The sequence below is a fragment of the Saccopteryx leptura genome, chromosome 10 (genome assembly GCF_036850995.1).
Source record: "Saccopteryx leptura isolate mSacLep1 chromosome 10, mSacLep1_pri_phased_curated, whole genome shotgun sequence".
Taxonomy (NCBI): domain Eukaryota; kingdom Metazoa; phylum Chordata; class Mammalia; order Chiroptera; family Emballonuridae; genus Saccopteryx; species Saccopteryx leptura.
Window position 1 is genome coordinate 22,795,900 of NC_089512.1, and position 19,906 is coordinate 22,815,805.

Consider the following 19,906-nt stretch of genomic DNA (forward strand, 5'->3'; position numbering starts at 1 on the left):
CACCCAGATTACCGCAGCAATACGGCCCCGCTGAGGGGCTGGTGTCAGGATAAGTGTTAGGGAGGGAGCTCCCCATCTTGGCATGCTGTTCTCATCTTATTAAATTCAGCTTTGTGGAAGCAGGGAGCCTGCCTCTCAGTCACACTGGCTCAAACCTGATCCAACTGCTACTGTCAGACAATATGAAAATAGGAACCACCACAGCTAATGGCAGGTGCTGCTTCACAGCTTTAAAAAAAAAAAAAAGTCAAAGGGTTTTTATTATTATGATGATTTCATGAGCCCATGTGAGTGTGTTATTTGACTCTTTTAGATGCTTCGCTAGATTGAAGGCCTGATTCAGAAAGCCTCATGCTTTTGAGAAATGAAACAAGTTTCTGTGTTTTCAGCAGTGATGGGTGCATCCGTGTATGTTGGGGAGACCACGTTAGAAGAGTGCTTTTGTCTGCAGTCTCTTCTATAAGTTCTGGTGGATCTCAAAGAAGTTCATGTCTAAATTTAAAAAAATAAATAAGCATTCTGAAGTCTTTGGGTGTCAGAAGTGTCCTAATCTTCCATGTGAAATAATTTAAGACTTGCATCTTAGTGTACCAAGGTGGCGAGACTCTGGTTAGAGATGTGAAACCATTGAACAAAATGGAAAATCTAGCTCTTAAAATAAATCATTGTGTGGGTTTGAGAGTCCCCATCTTCACTCTAAATTTCTGCCTTAACATATATATCTTTTGGTTACATATTGCCACAGAACAAACCACTCCAATTATTTAGTGGCTTAAAAAGACAGCCACTTTAGTCTTCTATATATTCTGTGGATTGTCATTCTGAAGAGTAGATATGCAAATAATCTAAGTCAGCATAAACCTCAACAAAGAATGAACTCAGAGACCACTTGCCTGCTGTTTCTCCCATCAGTTTTGTTTTTTTTTTTTTTTTTTTTTTGAGGGATTAACATTCAATTTTATTGGGCTCAGACCAGGAGTCCATACGCTTGAGGACCTCTGAGTATCTGTCAGTTTTCTTCTCCACGTTTCTTCCGCCTGTTTCTCTAGCCTCATGGAGCTGCTTTTTCTTCCAGTAATGGATCTTGACTTTCTCCTTCCTCTTTTCCTCTGGAGTGGCTGTGACTATCTGGTCCTTCTAGCCAACGACATGAGCCAGGTGCCCCAGGTAGACTAATGGGGGTGGGGAATGAAGTTGTAAAGAAATGGGAGCCTAGATTGGGGAGACAGTGGCCAAGAGAGGGTTTGATAACCCTTTTTTAGAGGATCCTAATAATATAATAATCCAATCTTCCTCACCAAGCTTAAATCGGAAGACACACCTACCCATTGTAAGGGCTCTAGGCTCCTCCTGGCATCAGCTAAGCTATTGGCATGATCAGCACTGCCCACAGTGGCATCCACAGACCATCATGAGGAAGAGCCATCATATGCTCTCTCATTAGTTTAAATAGATTTTGTTAGATGGTTCTTCTGCTGGTCTCACTTAGAGTCTCTCTGTAGCTGTAGTCAGGTTGTGGGTAGGGTTTAAGCATCTATGATTCTTCACTCACAAGTCTGAATGGCACCTGGCAAGAATATCTAAGCCTGGGGCTGCAGTTGGTGGGGCAGAGGGTAGGGCTGCTAGTTCTCTCTTTCTCTCCTTCAGTTTATCTCTCTTCCATGTGGTCTCTCAGTAAAATAGCTGAACATTTTACTGGCATTGTCACTAAGGGTGCTAGACCTTTATAGGCTTAGGGTGTGGAACTGTCCTACTGTCATTTCCCCTGCATTCTACCTGAAGGGAGTCACAGACCCAGCCCAGATTCAGACTTTGAGAAGGCTACATAAGGGACAGAAGACTAGCAGTTGCTGTTCCCTGGGGACCGTCTTTGGACACCAGATATTCTATGATGTTACATACTTGGGTCTGCAGCCCCCAACAATAATCTAACAATGTCATAAATCTGCTGGATAGGCCTTTCTGCATGGATAATTTAGTCAATTCTGTAGTCTTCATTGAATATAAGTTTCAAGTTTCTTGGCTTAGCTCTCTATCAAATGGCATTCCCATTACAGTATAAAGTTCATTGGAGAAAGTTGAGACTCCATTTAGTCAAGGTGTGTGATGGGATAGAGCATGAGAGTAGAGGAATGTGGAAGCCAAGTCACTAAGTGCTTGAGGCTTGAGCCAGGATGAAGCCAAAGATATATCTTTTTAACATCTTTCTTAAAAAGTAACAGTGAGCGAATTACAGTACTGAGCCCAACAAGTAGCCAGCAATAAGAGGCAGCAGAAAGCGGATCTCAGGAGAACTTGAACTTTTAAGCAAACTTCCTCCAGGCCAAGAATAGATAAAAGCTAGCCTAGGAGTGCAGCTGATATTTACAGTGGCACCTAGGCCCAGCAGAGGCAACCACAAGATCTGGATCATCTGTAGCTCCAAAAAGGTTGATAAGGAACAATCATAGGCAGTGACCCCCACTGATCTATGCCACACTCTAGCCAGGGAGGTCCAGGGCAGGCACATGCATTGGCCAGATATGTAGAGCATCAGTTCAGGACCTAACAACACTCATTAGTGTGCTATCTTAAGAAAGGGCTCCTCACTCCTGACCCAGCTAAGTCATAGAAAATGGCAACACAAATAGCAAAAAGAACAATGACAGCAGACAAGTAGCCTACAGCAGATTACAAACAGCTGATGCCAACCCAAGAAGACCTAGAAACAACACAACTGAAAATTGGAGGTGGACAATACCAACCCTAGATTCACCTAGTTACACAAACAATACACCCAAAGGAGGAGTCTGTACACAGACAAAATGGGAAGACAGAGAAATGCAATGCAAATGAATCAACAAGAGAAATCCACAGAAAAAGAACTGAATGAGATGGAAATAACCAAATTACCAAATGCAGAGTTTAAAATAATGATTGTTAGGATGCTCAAAGATCTTAGAGCAACAATGGATGGACATAATAAGCACCTAAATAGCAAGTATCAAAAAGGGCATTGAAATTATAAAAAGTAACCCATCAGGAATGAAAAATACAATATCAGAAATGAAGACTACACTAGAAGGAATTAAGAATAGGCTGAATGAAGCAGAAAATCGAATCAGTGATCTAGAGGACAAGATAAACAAAAACACAGAAGCGAAGCAGCAAAAGGAAAAGAGTCTTAAAAAGTCTGAGGAAGTTCTAAGAGAGCTCTGTGACAACATGAAGAGAAACAACATCCACATCATAGGGGTTCCTGAAGGAGAAGAAAAAGAACAAGGGATACAAAACCTGTTTGAAGAAATCATAGCTGAAAATTTTCTTAAATTGATGAAGGAAAAAGTCACACAAGTTCAAGAAGCATAGAGAGTTCCATTAAAGAGAAACCCAAGGAGGCCCACACCAAGACACATCATAATTAAAATGCCAAAGTTAAGAGACAAAAGAAGAATACTAAAAGCTGCAAGAGAAAAGCAGTCAATTACCTACAGAGGAGCCCCAATAAGGATGACATCAGACTTCTCAATAGAAACACTAGAGGCCAGATGGGAATGGCAAAAAATATTCAAAGTAATACAAAACAAGATCCTACAACAAAGACTTCTTTATCCAGCAAGGATATCATTAAAAATTGAAGGAGAGGCCCTGGCCGGTTGGTTCAGTGGTAAAGTGTCGGCCTGGCGTGCAGGAGTCCCGGGTTCGATTCCCAGCCAGGGCACACAGGAGAAGTGCCCATCTGCTTCTCCACCCCTCTCCCTCTCCTTCCTCTTTGTCTCTCTCTTCCCCTCCCATAGCCAAGGCTCCACTGGAGCAAAGTTTGCCCAGGCGCTGAGGATGGCTCTGTGGCCTCTGCCTCAGGCGCTAGAATGGCTCTGATTGCAGCAGAGCGACACCCCAAGATGGGCAGAGCATCGCCCCCTGGTGGGCGTGCCGGGTGGATCCCGGTTGGGCGCATGCGGGAGTCTGTCTGACTGCCTCCCCGTTTCCAGCTTCGGAAAAATACACACACACAAAAAAAAAAGCAACCAAAAAATTGAAGGAAAAATAAAAAGCTTCCCAGACAAAAACAAAACAAAACTCAAGGAATTCATTACAACCAAACCAATGCTGCAAAAAATGTTAAGGGACCTGTTGTAAACAACAAAAGGGGAAAAAAAATCTAGAAAAATAAGAATATAGAATTAAAGAATAAAATGGCAATAAACAACTACATATCAATAATAACCTTAAAGGTAAATGGGTTAAATGCTCCAATCAAAAGACATAGGGTAGCTTCATGGATAAGAAAACAGGACCCATACATATGCTGTCTACAAGAGACCCACCTCAAAATAAAAGAGACACACAAACTGAAAGTGAAGGGATGGAAAAAAATATTTCATGCAAATGGAAATGAAAAAAAAAACTGGGGTATCAATACTTATATCTGACAAAATAGACTTTAAAACAAAGGCTATATTAAGAGATAAAGAAGGTTACTACATAATGATAAAGGGAGCAAGCCAACAGGAAAATATAACCGTTATAAATATCTACGCACCTAATATAGGAGCACCTAAATATATAAAGCAGACTTTGATGGATATAAAGGGCAAGATCAACAGCAATACTATAATAGTAGGGGATTTCAATACCCCATTAACATCACTAGATAGATCCTCAAGAAAAAGAATTAACAAAGAAACAACCTTAAAGGACACACTAGATCAACTGGATTTAATAGATATCTTCAGAACCTTTCATCCCAAAGCAGCAGAATATACATTCTTTTCAAGTGCTCATGGTACATTGTCTAGGATAGACCACATGCTAGGACACAAAACGAGTCTCAATAAATTTAAGAAGATTAAAATTATATCAAATATCTTCTCTGATCACAATGGCATGAAACTAGAAATCAACTACCATAGAAAAACTGAAAAACATTCAAACACTTGGAGACTAAACAGCATGTTATTAAATAACAAATGGGTTAACATTAAGATCAAAGAAGAAATAAAAATTTTCCTTGAAACAAATGAAAATGAACATACAATAATTCAAAATTTATGGGACGCAGAAAAAGCAGTCCTGAGAGGGAAACTCTTAGCATTACAGGCATACCTTAAGAAGCAAGAAAAAACTCAAATAAACAACCCAAACCTACATCTAAAAGAACTCGAAAAAGAACAACAAACAAAGCCCAGAGGAAGTAGAAGGAAGGAAATAATAAAGATCAGAGTGGAAATAAATGACGTAGAAGCTAAAAAAAAAAAAAAAAAAAAAAAAAAAAAAAAAAAAAAACAATACAGAAGATCAATGAAACCAAGAGCTGGTTCTTTGAAAAGATAAACCAGATTGATGAACCTTTAACCAGACTCACCAAGAAAAAAAGAAAGATGACTCAAATAAATAAAATTAGAAATGAGAGTGGAGAAGTAACAACTGATACAGGAGAAATACAAAGGATTGTAAGAAAATACTATGAAGAACTGTATGCCAAGAAATTAGACATCCTAGGCGAAATGGACAAATTCCCCAAAACATATAATCTTTCAAAAATCAATCTGGAGGAATCAGAAAACCTAAATAGACCAATTTCATCAAATGAGATTGAAACAGTTATCAAAAAACTCCCAACAAACAAAAGTCCAGGGCCTGATGGCTTCACAGTTGAATTTTACCAAATATTCAAAGAACTAACTCCTATCATTCTCAAGTTATTTCAAAAAATTCAAGAGGAGGGAAGACATCCAAGCTCCTTTTATGAGGCAAGCATAATCCTCATTCTAAAACCTGGCAAAGACACTACATAGAAAGAAAACTATAGACCAATATCTCTAATGAACTTAGATGCTAAAATTCTCAAAAAAATATTAGCAAACTGGATCCAGCAATACATGAAAAAAATCATACATCATGATCAAGTGGGATTTATTCTGGGGAGTCAGTGCTGGTACAGTAGTCACAAATCAATCAATGTGATTAAGCACATAAACAAAAGGAAGGAGGAAAATCACATGATAATATCAATAGACTCAGAAAAAGCATTTGATAAAATCCAGCACCCATTTATGATCAAAACTCTCAGCAGTGTGCCTCAACATGATAAAGGCCAGCTATGACAGACCCACAGCCAACATCATACACAATGGGCAAAAATTAAAAGCAATCCCCCTAAGATCAGGAAAAAGGCAGGGGTGCCCCCTTTCACCATTCTTATTCAGCATAGTTCTGGAAGTCCTAGACACATCAATCAGACAAGAAGAAGAAATAAAAGGCATCCAAATTGGAAAAGAAGAAGTAAAACTATCATTATTTGCTGATGATGTGATACTATACATAGAAAACCTAAAATCTTAGTAAAAAAACTACCAAACTTGATTAATGAATTCAGCAAGGTGGCAGGGTATAAAATTAATACTCAGAAATCAGTGGCATTTTTATATACCAACAATGAACTGTCTGTACAAGAAATTAAGAAAACAATCCCCTTCACTATTGCAACAACAACAAAAATAATAAAGTGCCTAGGAGGAAATTTAACCAAGGAGATTAAGACTTGTACTTGGAAAATTATAAAACATTGATAAAAGAAATCAAGGAATATACAAATAAGTGGAAGCATATACCATGTTCGTGGATAGGAAGACTAAACATCATTAAAATGTCTATATTACCCAAAGCAATCTATAAATTCAATGCAATTCCTATTAAAATACCAATGGCACACTTCAAAGATATAGAACAAATATTCCAAAACTTTATATGAAACCAAAAAAGAACACGAATAGTCTCAGCAAGACTAAAGAAGAATAAAGTGGGTGGCATCACACTTCCTGATACCAAGTTACACTACAAGACCATTGTACTGAAAACTGCTAGGTACTGGCATAAGAACAGGCATACTGATGAATGGAACAGAACAGAGAACCCAGAAATAAACCCACACCTATATGGACAATTGATATTTGACAAAGGAGGTAAGAGCATGCAATGGAGTAAGACAGTCTCTTTAACAAATGGTGTTGGGAAAATTGGACAGGTACTTGCAAGAAAATGAAACTAGACCACCAGCTTGCACCATACACAAAAATAAACTCAAAATGGATAAAAGATTTAAATGTAAGTCATGAAACCATAATCATCTTAGAAGAAAACAGGCAGTAAGCTCTCTGACATCTCTCACAGCAATATATACATTTACTTATTTGTCTCCACGGGTAAGTGCAATAAAGGACAGGATGAACAAATGGGACTATATCAAGCTAAAAAACTTTTGCACAGCTAAAGACAATATGAACAAAATAAAAAAACAACCCACACAATAGGAAAGCATATTCGTCAACACGTCCAATAAGGGGTTAATAACCAAAATTTATAAAGAATTTGTAAAACTCAACACCAGGAAAGTAAACAACCCAATCAAAAAATGGGCAAAAGAACTGAATAGACACTTCTCCAAAGAGGACATACAGATCGCCAATGAGCATATGAAAAAATGTTCAACATCAGTAATCATTAGAAAAATACAAATTAAAACTACAATGAGATATCACCTCACATCTGTCAGAATGGTGCTCATTAACAAAACAACACAGAATAAGTGCTGGCGAGGATGTGGAGAAAAGGGAACACTCCTGCTCTGCTGGTGGGAATGCAGACTGGTGCAGCCACTGAGGAAAACAGTGTGGAGATTTCTCAGAAAATTAAAAATCAAACTGCCTTGTGACCCAGCTATCCCACTTTTAGAAATATATCCTAAGAATACCAAGTTACTGATTCAAAAGAAGAAATGCACCCCCAAGTTTATTGCAGCATTGTTTACAATAACCAAGATCTGGAAACAGCCCAAGTGTCCATCAGTGGACAAGTGGATTGAAAAGCTGTGGTACATATACACAATGGAATACTATACAGCCATGAGGAAGAAGGAAATCTTATCCTTTGCGACAATATGGAGGACGTGGAGACTATTATGCTAAGTGAAATAAACCAGGCAGAGAAAGAAAAATATCATATGACTTCACTCATATGAGGAATCTAATGAACAATGTGAGCTGAGGAACGGAACAGAGGTAGAGGCAGGATCAAAGGGACCAGAGGGAAAGCAGTGAGAGGCAAAGAGGAGGAGAGGATGGGATCAGAGAAGGGGAAGAGATTAGTGAAATTATATGTACATAATAGCATTATAGAGAGCAGAACAGCAAATCCTGCAGGGAGGGGGAGAGGGCGTTGGGGGGAAAGGTCAAAGGGGATGTCAAGGGGAACATGGGGGTGGGTGGAAGTAGATATATTGATGGGACACTTGAATATATGTAAGCACAATAAATTAAAATCAATAAAAAATTTTAAAAGAAAAAAAAGTAACAGTGAGTTTATTAGGCCTAATCAGAAATCTGAAAGAGGGCGATTCTTGGAACATAGCAACCAAATTCCTTCAACTTCACACCAATTCCAGGTTTTTTACTCCTACTTCACCCAGGCAGCTGCTTCAAAGTGGGAGGAGCCTGGGACCCAATTTCCACACTGAAAAATTACATGAGCAAGAAATAAACTCATATTACGTTAATTCAGTGAGATACTGGCATTGTTTGTTGTAGCACCTCTCATACCCTGACTGCTGGAGCAGGCACTACTTCTTACAGCTTTATATGGAAATGCTGGAGATTTTAACTGGTGATTTTCAAGTGCTTAGGACATACTCGTTGAAATGATGATAAAGGAATAAACAAGTAACTAATTTGGAAATAAAAGATATAGGTTGAAGAGTAGAAATAATACATTTTTTTTTATTTCCATATTAGACTGCTCAGTCCTGGCCCATGGTAGAGGAAATAATTTTACTTTCGTTTCCCACAGGGTTTTAAATTTTTCTGCTCTCTCATGGGACTATTAAGAGCTGGGAAAGCCCGGGAAGGTGACATCTAAAGGTCATTTATTAGCAGTCTGTTTTGTTTCTCCTCGAGTCTAATTTCTCTCCTTTAAATGATTTTAGGGCTATATGGAGTAGTAGTTGGTACAAAAAAAAATCAAAATCACCTAAAATAATAATTATATTTACAAAGATATTTCAGGGGCTCTAGCTGAATCTGGGATGACTGTCTTTAGCAGTCTAAACATCAAAGACAGAATGAATTCTGAAAAGTGCTGTGCAGCCTCACCCCACTTGTTTACCGGTTCTCACCTCCTTAATAATCCACAAACTCAATACTTCTCACAGAGGACCCAGCAGTCTCACCCTGCTTCCCCACCAAGATTTCATAGCCAAGAGCTGTAATGAGGTCTCCCGCAAGTGCGACTCCCATTATGTTTACCAAATATGTTATGGTATCTTTACTGAAAGATTCTTGTCAACAGTGTGTGTCTCTCTGGGCACAGTTTACAGGGTGATTCTGTAAACTTAACATCATTTTCTTTTTCAATTAACCCTCCCTCCCAAGAAATGTGCTAATCTGTACTGGGCCTCCTTGTCATTGGTGTGAATTATCTGAGTTTTACTGTTTCCAAAAGCATTTTGCATGTTCATACAATGTTATCACTCAAATGTACAATATTAACCCAGAATGGGTTTCAAGCCAAAAGTAATTAATTGTGTTTCAGATAAATCAAATTAGACTCGAAGTAGAGACTCTATACTGGTTTTTGTCTTATGACTTCTAACAAAGTATAGGCAATATCCAGTGGACTGATAATTATGTTAGAACCTTTATGAAGTTGTACATTTTCTGATTTATCGGAGTAACAGTAAGTTAGTCATAGTATATAAGAAATGAGGGCATGTCTAGCTTCAAGAAAGTTCAACACAAAATGTCAAAGTTATGAAGGATTTAAATTATGGGGCAATTATTTGCATTACAAGTTAATTATTTGCTTCACAGGAGCTTGGTAATTTATTAGTGATTCGACCAAAGAAGCTGAGTGGTTAATTTAAAGCATGAGTCAGAAACTTTGTCTTAAAAAAAAAATTATAGTAAATATTGTAGGCTTTGTGGGCCATCTGGTCTCTATCACAATTACTCCACTTTGCCTTTGAAGGTATGTATGGAGCAAAGCCAGCCAGAGATAAGTAAATAAACGAATAAGCATAGTTGTGTGTTCTGATAAAACTGCACTTGTGAACACTAAATTTAAATTTCATATAATTTTATTAGGTCATGAAATAGTCTTTTTTTTTAGCTTCTGGGCCACAAAATCAGGGGACAGCTGGATCTGGTATGTGAATTACTCTGCGCTGACTCCCGACTTAAAGTATTATGAGCCAGTCTCCATTGGCAATCAGAGTGAAATTAATGTAACATGCTTGATATCACCACACAGAAGAAAAATAGGAATCAGTGTAGAGCGTTAGTTTAGTGTAGCATTAATTGCTGGAAGCTTTGGCAGTGTGGTACAGATGTGAGAAAACGGGCAAAGAGAGGTCCTGTGACAAACTGCAGGCACTGGGAGATGTGTTGACTCAGGCTGTAAGAGACCTCATGTCTGATGCTCTTTAACTGTGTCTGTGTCTTTTCTTTTATTTGCTCAGGGCTCATGCTGAGGAGCTGATGGGATTTTGAACAGTTTCAGCCTCATCACCTGTTTGCCTTAGACAATGTAATTTTTAGCTGTGGGTGGCTCAGACCACCAAGACAGATTCCCGGGTCTCACCTCCATAGCAGTTGTGGGATGGGGCCCTGAAGCCTGCATGTTTAACAGACCGCCTAGAATATTCCGGTGAGGTCCTACAACTGGTGGGCAAAGCACTGATTGCTTTCTTTTCTCGTCCAGAGCCAGCTTTGTCTTTTCTTAGACTGTCTTCCACCTGCCATTCCTTCTCATTCCTTGGTCTGAGGACTCACTTGTGGATGGGGTTTGGTTTCTTTTGGGGAGACAGCTTCTGAAACAGAAGCCCTATGTATTCTTACCCCCAACGCAGTCCGTCATCTTTTCAAAATGCCACCCTGCCATGTTGATACCCTGCTAAGTCCTTCATTGGTTTTCTTTGCAGTTGAGATCAAGGTAAACAACTTAACATGGCCTGCCCAGTTTGGTTCCTTATCCCACCCATATTTTCAACCTGACTTCCATTTCAGTCACCCTGACTATCTTTTCTTCCCACATCTTCTTTGTGCCTCGTCCTGCCACAGGACCTTTGCACTTGTATGCCTTTCGTTTGTACACCACTTTGCCTCCTTCTCCTGGTTTATGTCTACACAGGCTTCCCATTTCTCTTCAAGCGACATTTCCTCATGAAAGCTTTTATAAAGTATTTGTACCAGGTGGCACTTATCTCAGGAGTAATTTTACATTTGCTTTTGTGATTATTTGACAAAGGCCTGACTCTTACACTAGACTATGATCTCCGTAAGTCAGGGTTCAAGTTAATATTTGTGTCTTCCAATGCCCAGCATATTGCCTGGATCAATAGTTATTCATTGAATGAATGAATGAGCAAGAGAATGAATAAGAGAACATTGTGTGTTATGCACTATGTTGCAGGCAATTGGAAAAATTGAATAAGTGTTCTGCAGCTGTAAGAGACACCAAGCCTCCCATGTGGAGCCAACAGTGAGAAACTGAAGAGAGCTTCATGCCATCCTGCTACACCCTGAGTGTGCGGAGGTTGGTCCCCAAAGCAGGATGGTGCCACAGTTGAAAACAGCTCCACTGCCCAGGTGGCCCCAACCACAGCTGACCAATACAGAAAAGAATAAGTGTAAAGGAGGAGGAATTTCTTCAGAATGAGGATTATAATAAAATAGTGGTTGCCAACTGCCAAAGGGTAGAAAGAGAATGAGAGAGCCGAGACTTCACGTGTCAAATTTGTATAACAAGAAATGTTGATTGATACATACATTTTTTGGCGAAAGTTGAGTTTTAGGGTTCGGATGTGCTCTACCAAATTCTAATTGGGAAAAGTCAAATGATGACATGGCCTGATGTCTGCTTAAATGCCTGATTTTAGAATTGCAACTTCTTAAAAGGAGGGACAATTCCATTTATGTGTGCTCTAACACATTTTTAAACTTGTTTTTTATGTAAGCTTACATGACTACTATGGAAATATAATTTATTTTTTTAAACCTTTTGAATATCATTTAGTGAACAAAATATAGTTAAATTGCATTTGTCACAATTTTTCTTTTTTCTAGGAAACAAAATCATTTCTTTTGTATTTAACACATAGTAGATGCTCATTAAATGCAAGATGACAATATTATACTTTTTGCTTATGAGCAGAAAATAATCCTCCAGCTGGAGCATAAACCTCCATTTCACAAACTCAGAGAAGCTTGTGTGTTAGAACAAAACCACTAATCTATTTCATCCTTTTATCCCATATGTGTGTTTTTTTTCTAAATGATGTAGGTATCTGTTCTGTCTTGAATTTTTTTTTTCTTTTTTTCTTTTTTTTTTTTTTTCTGAAGCTGGAAACGGGGAGAGAGTCAGACACACTCCTGCATGCGCCCGACCGCGATCCACCCGGCACGCCCACCGGGGGGGTGATGCTCTGCCCCTCCGGGGCGTCGCTCTGTTGCGACCAGAGCCACTCCAGCGCCTGGGGCAGAGGCCAAGGAGCCATCCCCAGCGCCTGGGCCATCTTTGCTCCAGTGGAGCCTCAGCTGCGGGAGGGGAAGAGAGAGACAGAGAGGAAGGAGAGGGGGAGGGGTGGAGAAGCAGATGGGCGCCTCTCCTGTGTGCCCTGGCCAGGAATCGAACCGAGACTTCTGCACGCCAGGCCAACGCTCTACCACTGAGCCAACTGGCCAGGGCCTGTCTTGAAGAATTTTTAAGGACAAATGTGTCCTGGTCTCCCAGGGTAGCAAACAACCCTAAGCCTGGCATCCTGAGACAACCATACTGACTTAGTTCCTATTTCTGTGGGTTAGCTATCTGGCGTAGGCTCGGGCCGGCGCACCAAAGAACCTGCGCTCAGGTGCCCGTGAGCCAGGGGGCTGCCTCCTGAGTTTGTTAGCCACGCCCTGGGCAGCGGGGGTCGCTGGGTTTGCTCATCCTGTAACAATCTAGCTTGAGCTAACTGGTTGGCTTTCCAACAAGAGAGGCATCGTAAGGTGCCCTGAGGCAGTCACACCATCATTTCCACCACATTCCATTTGCCCAAAGAGCCACAGTGTCACCTTAGAACCCCAGGCGAGAAAATCGCCTCCACCTCTTTTTTTTTTTTAATTTTCAATCATCTTTAATTGTGCATTCGTTGCATAATATTGATTGTGGAATCATTTGTTACTAAGTACTTAAAGATAAATAAAAGATGAACAATTTGAGGGCTGTATGGTTTTTAAAAAAGTTTTCAAATACGGGTCCTTAAAAGGTCACCGCCCTTGTGTGAAGCAGAGCGCTGCCTTGCTGGGCCCGTTCTGCCTCAGCTTGATCAGAGACGTAAGACTGTGTATCCCAAGAACCACTATGAAATTTTCCACCGGGTGGGTGACATGTGAGCATATCTAGCTGCAAAACCCTAACATCGGTAGTAGCCTGATTTGTACCGTTCCTTTTATAATAGCTGACATTTATTAAGAACTTGCCTCCACCTCTTGATGGCAGGAGATGCAGAGTTAGCTCACAAGGGGCTGTGATGCAAGGAAAGGTGCTGGGTTGTAGCCATTTTGAAATCTGCCCCTTTTCTCACTATCAGAATTCTTCTCTATAGCAAATCGAAATCGTGCTCCAGCTGTTATATCCTTCAATGGTAATAAAGAACAGTATTCCCTATACTCCCTACGATAGCTTTTCCTCAAATTAATAGCATTCATTTTCTGTTTGGCTCTCTTTTATCTTCAGAAGTATGTTTGCTACATTTATAGCATCAAAAATAAATACCTGAGAATGAAAGCTAGTTGTATTTACTATATATCCTTGGATCCTTTGAAAGTTTACCGTATCTGAGAATAAGTCCCAACTTAGTCACTTACTCATGCTAAAAATAATAGTAACAACAGCTAATGCTGATATAGCACATATTTGTATCAGCCACTGTTCTAAGTGTTTTACATTCAACCCTCATAATAAGCACCATGAGGAAGGTTCTAGAATTATCACTCCCATTTTATAGATGAGAAAACTGGAGCGCAGAAGGGTGAATGAAGTCAAATTCACATGGTCAGACAGAAACAGAGTGGAAATTTGCCTGCAGACAGACTGGCCTCCGAGCCCATGTTTTGAACCACTACAAAGTACCGCCTCCTGTGTGACTTTGTGCTATTTACTCAACCTCTCTGAGCCCACATTTTCACATCAGCAAAGCAGTGATGGTGATGCCTACCCACAGGCGTGTGGTGAGACACAAATGAGCTGATGTACCTGCAGTATCTTGGAGAACTGCAAATTATTGTAAAAATGTAAGACATTATTGTTTTGTTTCTTATTAATCTGACATGGTCATGTGCTTCACTAAGAATTTGAGAAGTCCAAAGAATACATGAATTGTTATATGGTTCCTGTGTGCTATTTAAATAAAGGAACGGATGGTGTCTGTTTAAATGCAAATCAGTCTGCGGTGTTAATGAAGTCTACGTCAGTGTGATTTTAGGTTAACTATTCTGGTTTGAGGTCTTCGTTTCCCACCAAATGCCCTTTACATAGTCTTTCTCTGAAGACAAGACAACTCCACTTGTGAAATCTCACGGAGGAATAGAGAACTCTGGCTCCCCTTGAAGCTATGCACCAACATCCTTGTTTCGCTAGAAACTGTAGGGCCCAGCTCACGTGCTTGTCCCCCCTACAAATATTTTCTAATTGCTATGTCTTCATCGTCATGAACCCAATTTACAGCACCGGGAGTGCAATGTGTTATTTTTGGAGCAGTGCTGTGTGCACTGGAAGAAATTTGCACAGGAGGGCAAAATGGAGCAGACAACTGCTTTATGGGGACTGCACAGATTAGTACATCATTGCATACTAACAAAGTGCTAATTGCTCCTTTTGACCACAGGCCCAGTTTACAAAGCTTTTGCACAAATGTGCTCTGTGCACTAAATTACAAAACTAACACTGCATTATTTCTCAGTACAGCTTGCAAATTCTTGTAGAGCAGTATGCATTAGCATTAATTAAAGCAGCGATACAGAAAGAGAGCGCACGCTAGCAAGAGAGAGGGAGAGAACCACAATGTAGAAAGAACAGACCGGATGCTAATTCCGCGTTTCAAGTGTTGCACTTGTTCAAGGATGATTTTAGTAAAGGCGAGCAGCATCTATTCCCCAGGCTTGCATTTGGGAAGCACAGTTTCAAGTCTGTAGTGAATATAAAAATTGGTAATTAATAGCTAAAATAATAAACAGTGATTGGCCTTAGCTGTTATGTGCTCTATCAAATGTGTCTAATTCTTGAAGGAATTGTTTGCATTAAAAATTCTGAATAACGTCTTCCAACACAGCTGAGACAATCTGCCTGGTGGCGAATGAATGAGGTTTCATCTATGGAAAACAATCAGAGGACACGTAAAATGTCTCACCTTTCTCCTTTTTACACTAGGTGTAGTATTTGCATCCTTGAGTTTATTAAATATAAGTATAGGTGCATAACACCTGTCCATAGGCTAAAGTACCTGAGTGTACCTTAGAGTCGATAATTTCATTATTTAATAAATGTTTGTTGAGTAGCTAATTTCTGGTAAGCACAGGAAACACAGCCACAGTTTTTATCCTTCAGTAGCTCAGAATCTCTCTGGATAGATGGATCCTATAAATCAGTGGTCCCCAACCTTTTTTGGGCCACGGACCGGTTTAATGTCAGAAAATATTTTCACGGACCGGCCTTTAGGTTGGGATGGATAAATGTATCACGTGACCGAGACAAGCATCAAGAGTGAGTCTTAGACGGATGTAACAGAGGGAATTTGGTCATTTAAAAAAAATAAAACATTGTTCAGACTTAAATATAAATAAAACGGAAATAATGTAAGTTATTTATTCTTTCTCTGTGGACCAGTACCAAATGGCCCACGGACCAGTACCAGTTCACGGCCTGGGGGTTGGGGACCACTGCTATAAATGACCGACACTAGCATAATAAGGCAAATGTACAGAAGCATTGTTATAGGAACAGAAGACAGAGGATTCTTTCTGCCTGGAAAAACTGGGAAAGGCATGGAAGAGCAAAGGACTTTCTTGTGTCACCTGGTGTGAAACTGGTTCATACAGGTGGCAGACAGGGTTTGGAGGGACATTATTGAAGGGAGGGCATAGTGTGGCACAGTATAACTCTGAACTTGGACAGTGGCAAGATAATGAAGAATGGAAGACACATTCTTGATCTGCCTTTGCAGAGGTAGACTTGAGAGGGCTGTTGACCAGTTAGTTGGTCTTGGAAAAGGAGGGAAAGCAATCTGAGAGTGCTGTGGATGGTGGACGATGTATGTGCTAGGCAGACAAAAGAAGGGCAGAACGAGGAGGAAGGTACCTGGAGACTGAAGTAGGCTTGGCTAGTTCTCTGTCCATAATTCAGTGGGAGTTCTTTACCACTTCCATGCATACCAGCTTCTGATGTATTTTCACTCTCAGCCAACACTTGGGAGCAGCCACAACGTGCGTCTCTGTCAGAAGCCAGCCTCAGTCTGCTGTAACTCCTCTGTCTGCATGCACAGAGAGAGGGACGTGGCTGGGAGTTCAGTCAGGGAATAAAGGAGTCTACGACCAGTCCAGACCCAAAAACTGATACGGCAGTGGCACATTGAAACTTCTACATCCTTTCTTCTTATTGTGACAACTTTGATGTATGACCTACACTGGCATTTCTCAAATTTTAGTTTGCTTGTGAATCACTTGAAGGATCTTGTTAAGAATGCAGATTCCAGTCCAGTAGGGCTAGTGTGTGTTCTGAGATTCTGCGCGTCTAACAGGCTCTCTGGTGATGTTGATGCTTCCATGGATGCTTCCAGTCCGTGGACCACACTTTGAGTTGTAAGGAATCACCACTGTCTCTAGTGTCCCCTGAGGCGCTGAACCAAAGTTACGCATGGAACTTTCCTGACCTTGCTTCCTTTAGCTTCCCACTCCTCCTGGTCCCGCTTCTCTTCTCTCCTACTAGATTTTTGGCGGAACCCTAATAAATCGTTTTCACAGGAATCCTCATCTCAGCGTCTGCATCTGGGGAAATCCAACTTAAGGAAGAGTCCATAAGTTTGGCTTTGAACATTTTCTTATTGGAGGTGCCAAAAAATCCACAGAATAAAATGTCCACTAGGTAGCAGTCACTGAGGGCGATCACGCCTTTCTTCCATTTCTCCCATCGTCATGTGCTGAGAACATGGAACACTAATCAGACTGGTGTTGTCTCAGGTTTACCCACAGAGATTGAAAAGAGCAACTTGCTCTTGTTGGATTCTAGTTTGACATCTTTGAAAATTGATTACCTATATGCGGTGTATTTGGCAAGTCCCAGTAATAAGAACATTCTGTTATCTGAGTGCTTCTCAGACAATGTGCACAAGAATCACCCATGGATCTCGCGCACGTCCAGGTTCTGATTCTACAGGTCTGGGGTGGGCCTGAGAATCTGCATTTCTAGCACACTTCTTAGTGATGCTGCTCCCACTGGTCAGCAGCCCGCATGGACCACCTTGGAGAAGCAAGGGTCTAAAGCACGTTTCATTTATTCTGAGGTCTAATTTTCAGGGAAACACTCTAAGGCTGATTGAGACCCTGATAGCAGCAGCTGTAGTAGAAGTAGTAGTAAGAGTAGTATTTGTACTAGTTGACTTTTTATTACTTACATTTGCTAAGTAAGTAGCACTTAGCCTGTGCTAGACTCTATTCAAATTATGGTACATATACCAACTCATTTATTTCTCATAAGAGAGATGAAAATATGGTTGCTCTCTTTATAAGATGACTATTGTTCTATACTGAGCACTTCAGGATATATGGGTATTAACCTGTACAAGTCCAAATATTTGGGGTTGTTTTTTGCTAGTAAACACATTATCTCTAAGAACAGAGGACATTTCTGGGAAATGAACAGAATCTAACATAGTCTTTTTCTGGGGAGCCATGGAAAGGACCAGAAAAGGTATGTGAGTGGAGAGCCTCCCTGGGTGATGTCATAGGTGACCACCTATTAAAATTGCTGGCTTGATTTCAAAACTCAGTTTAACTCCCCCCCCCCCCCCCCCGCCCTTCATTCCACCCTTGTGACTCAGCTCTGGGCGTTGAGTCTGAAAATGACAAGGATGACTCAAGCTTTGAAATCTCTGTGAAAATAGGAGACACCTCTTCCCGCCCACAACTATTTTTGTTCTCTTCTGAATGCTAGGAACCCACACTTAAACAAAATACATTATCGCAATATATGTACAGAATCTTCTGGTTTGATAAAAGTAAATATTTCTCTAAGCCTGATCCATTTCTAATTTATAAACACACACATACACACACACACACACAAACTGAAATGTTTCATTTAGTAGTGGAAAGAGGGGTATGTCACTGTATTTCCTTGTTTTCGGAAATCAGAAATTCAAGTACGATCAGGCAGATTTACAGTTGTGAAGGGCATCTATTTTTCTTTTAAATCAGACTTCATTTTATGAACAACAATACTGACTATGGGTTGAAAGAAAACTGTGGGCACATCTATTTCTATCTTACTAAGTATCCAGGATCTTTCATGAAGTATGTGTTATGGCTACACTCTAAGGCACAGATTTAAAAGTTGGTTAAGTCAACACAGAGAGGAGTGAGTTGAGTATCTTGAGGAGATAACATAATACGTGTCTGGGCTATGAATTACCTTGGAGGGATGTGAGAACACACTCCTTTTGGTGTTACCCTATGTGTGAAATAACCATAAAGGATAACTGTAATGAATCCAGTTCTGAAAGTTCCCTTTCCTGTAGAGAGGTATCTGTTCAGCACCTGGGGCCATGCAGATAATGGTCAACTGGGACAGGAGGGAAAGGGACTCAGGCTGTGTCAGTTACACCTGTTCAGCAAATGAGCTCAGAGCTGGAGGTGGGATTCTAACCTAAGAGGATAATACAGTGTTGGGTTTTAGAACGAGATGCAGTCTCTCCTGTCATTGGGAGGCAAAGTAACTTATGAAACTGACAGAAGTTCCCGAACCGTGTTATACGAAACAATAGGTATTGTGGTTGAGAGAAACGAAGGACTCCCTTTTCGGATAAGTTTGGAAAATCGTGCATGCCATTTGTTTGTGGGGATTCACAAGGCACACAAACATAGAAGAGGTTCTGAGGAGCCCTGTATCTTGTTAGAATTTGCTAGAAAGGATTCTCCTCAGGTAGAACTCTGTGAACTCAGTTCAGGAAATGGGAGAGAAGTTTTTGAAAAGTACCTGATTGAGGAGAGAGAGGAGTATGGTCGCTCATTTGACCAGCACTAACAAGAAACAAAGAAAATGCAATCAGTTGTTCACCTTTAGGTCCTTAGGAGATGAGCAATCTGGGTTGTTGTTTTTTTTTTGGGGGGGGGTTGCCAGTGGTGGTGAGGGGTACAGCTCTAGCCTCAGTTTCCTTATAACTAAAGTGTTCATTTCTCTGTTGTCAAAATTCTCTTTCCCCCTATATCTTAGAAGTAGAAGGATGACTTTTTTTTAACAGAAAATTTAAAAATGCAACTATCTATAATCAAAAGTGCCGAGCTTGAACTCTTTAGCATTGCAGAGGAAGCCGAGGTGCCCTGGACCCGGGTATGATGGTGCCACACACAGAGCCGCAGCCGGAAGTCAGAGGGACACTGGCCGAAACTTGCAGGAAAAAGTCAACACAGAGCCAGCAGAGCGCGAAGTTGGAACCGTCCTCTTCCCACCTGAGCTTCCCTTCATGATCTCTTTTCGGTCGAATTATCGATGCCTTTACTGACCCTCTGGAAACTCTCAGCCACCATGGAGGGAAACGGGGTTTCTGCCTCAACCACTCTCCCTTCTTCTTGTTCTTGTTCCTGTTCAGTTTGTGGGCCTGATACCACGCGGATGCTGAGCTGTC

General features: G+C 40.6%; 1 non-coding gene across 1 annotated transcript; it reads right to left on the minus strand.

Moving 5' to 3' along the window:
• Window positions 1-1,347: 1,347 nt before the first annotated feature.
• Window positions 1,348-1,434, minus strand: LOC136382689 (small nucleolar RNA SNORD35). Its single transcript, XR_010747311.1, has one exon. It is a non-coding gene; the product is annotated as a small nucleolar RNA SNORD35 (small nucleolar RNA).
• Between the last annotated feature and the right edge of the window lie 18,472 nt (window positions 1,435-19,906).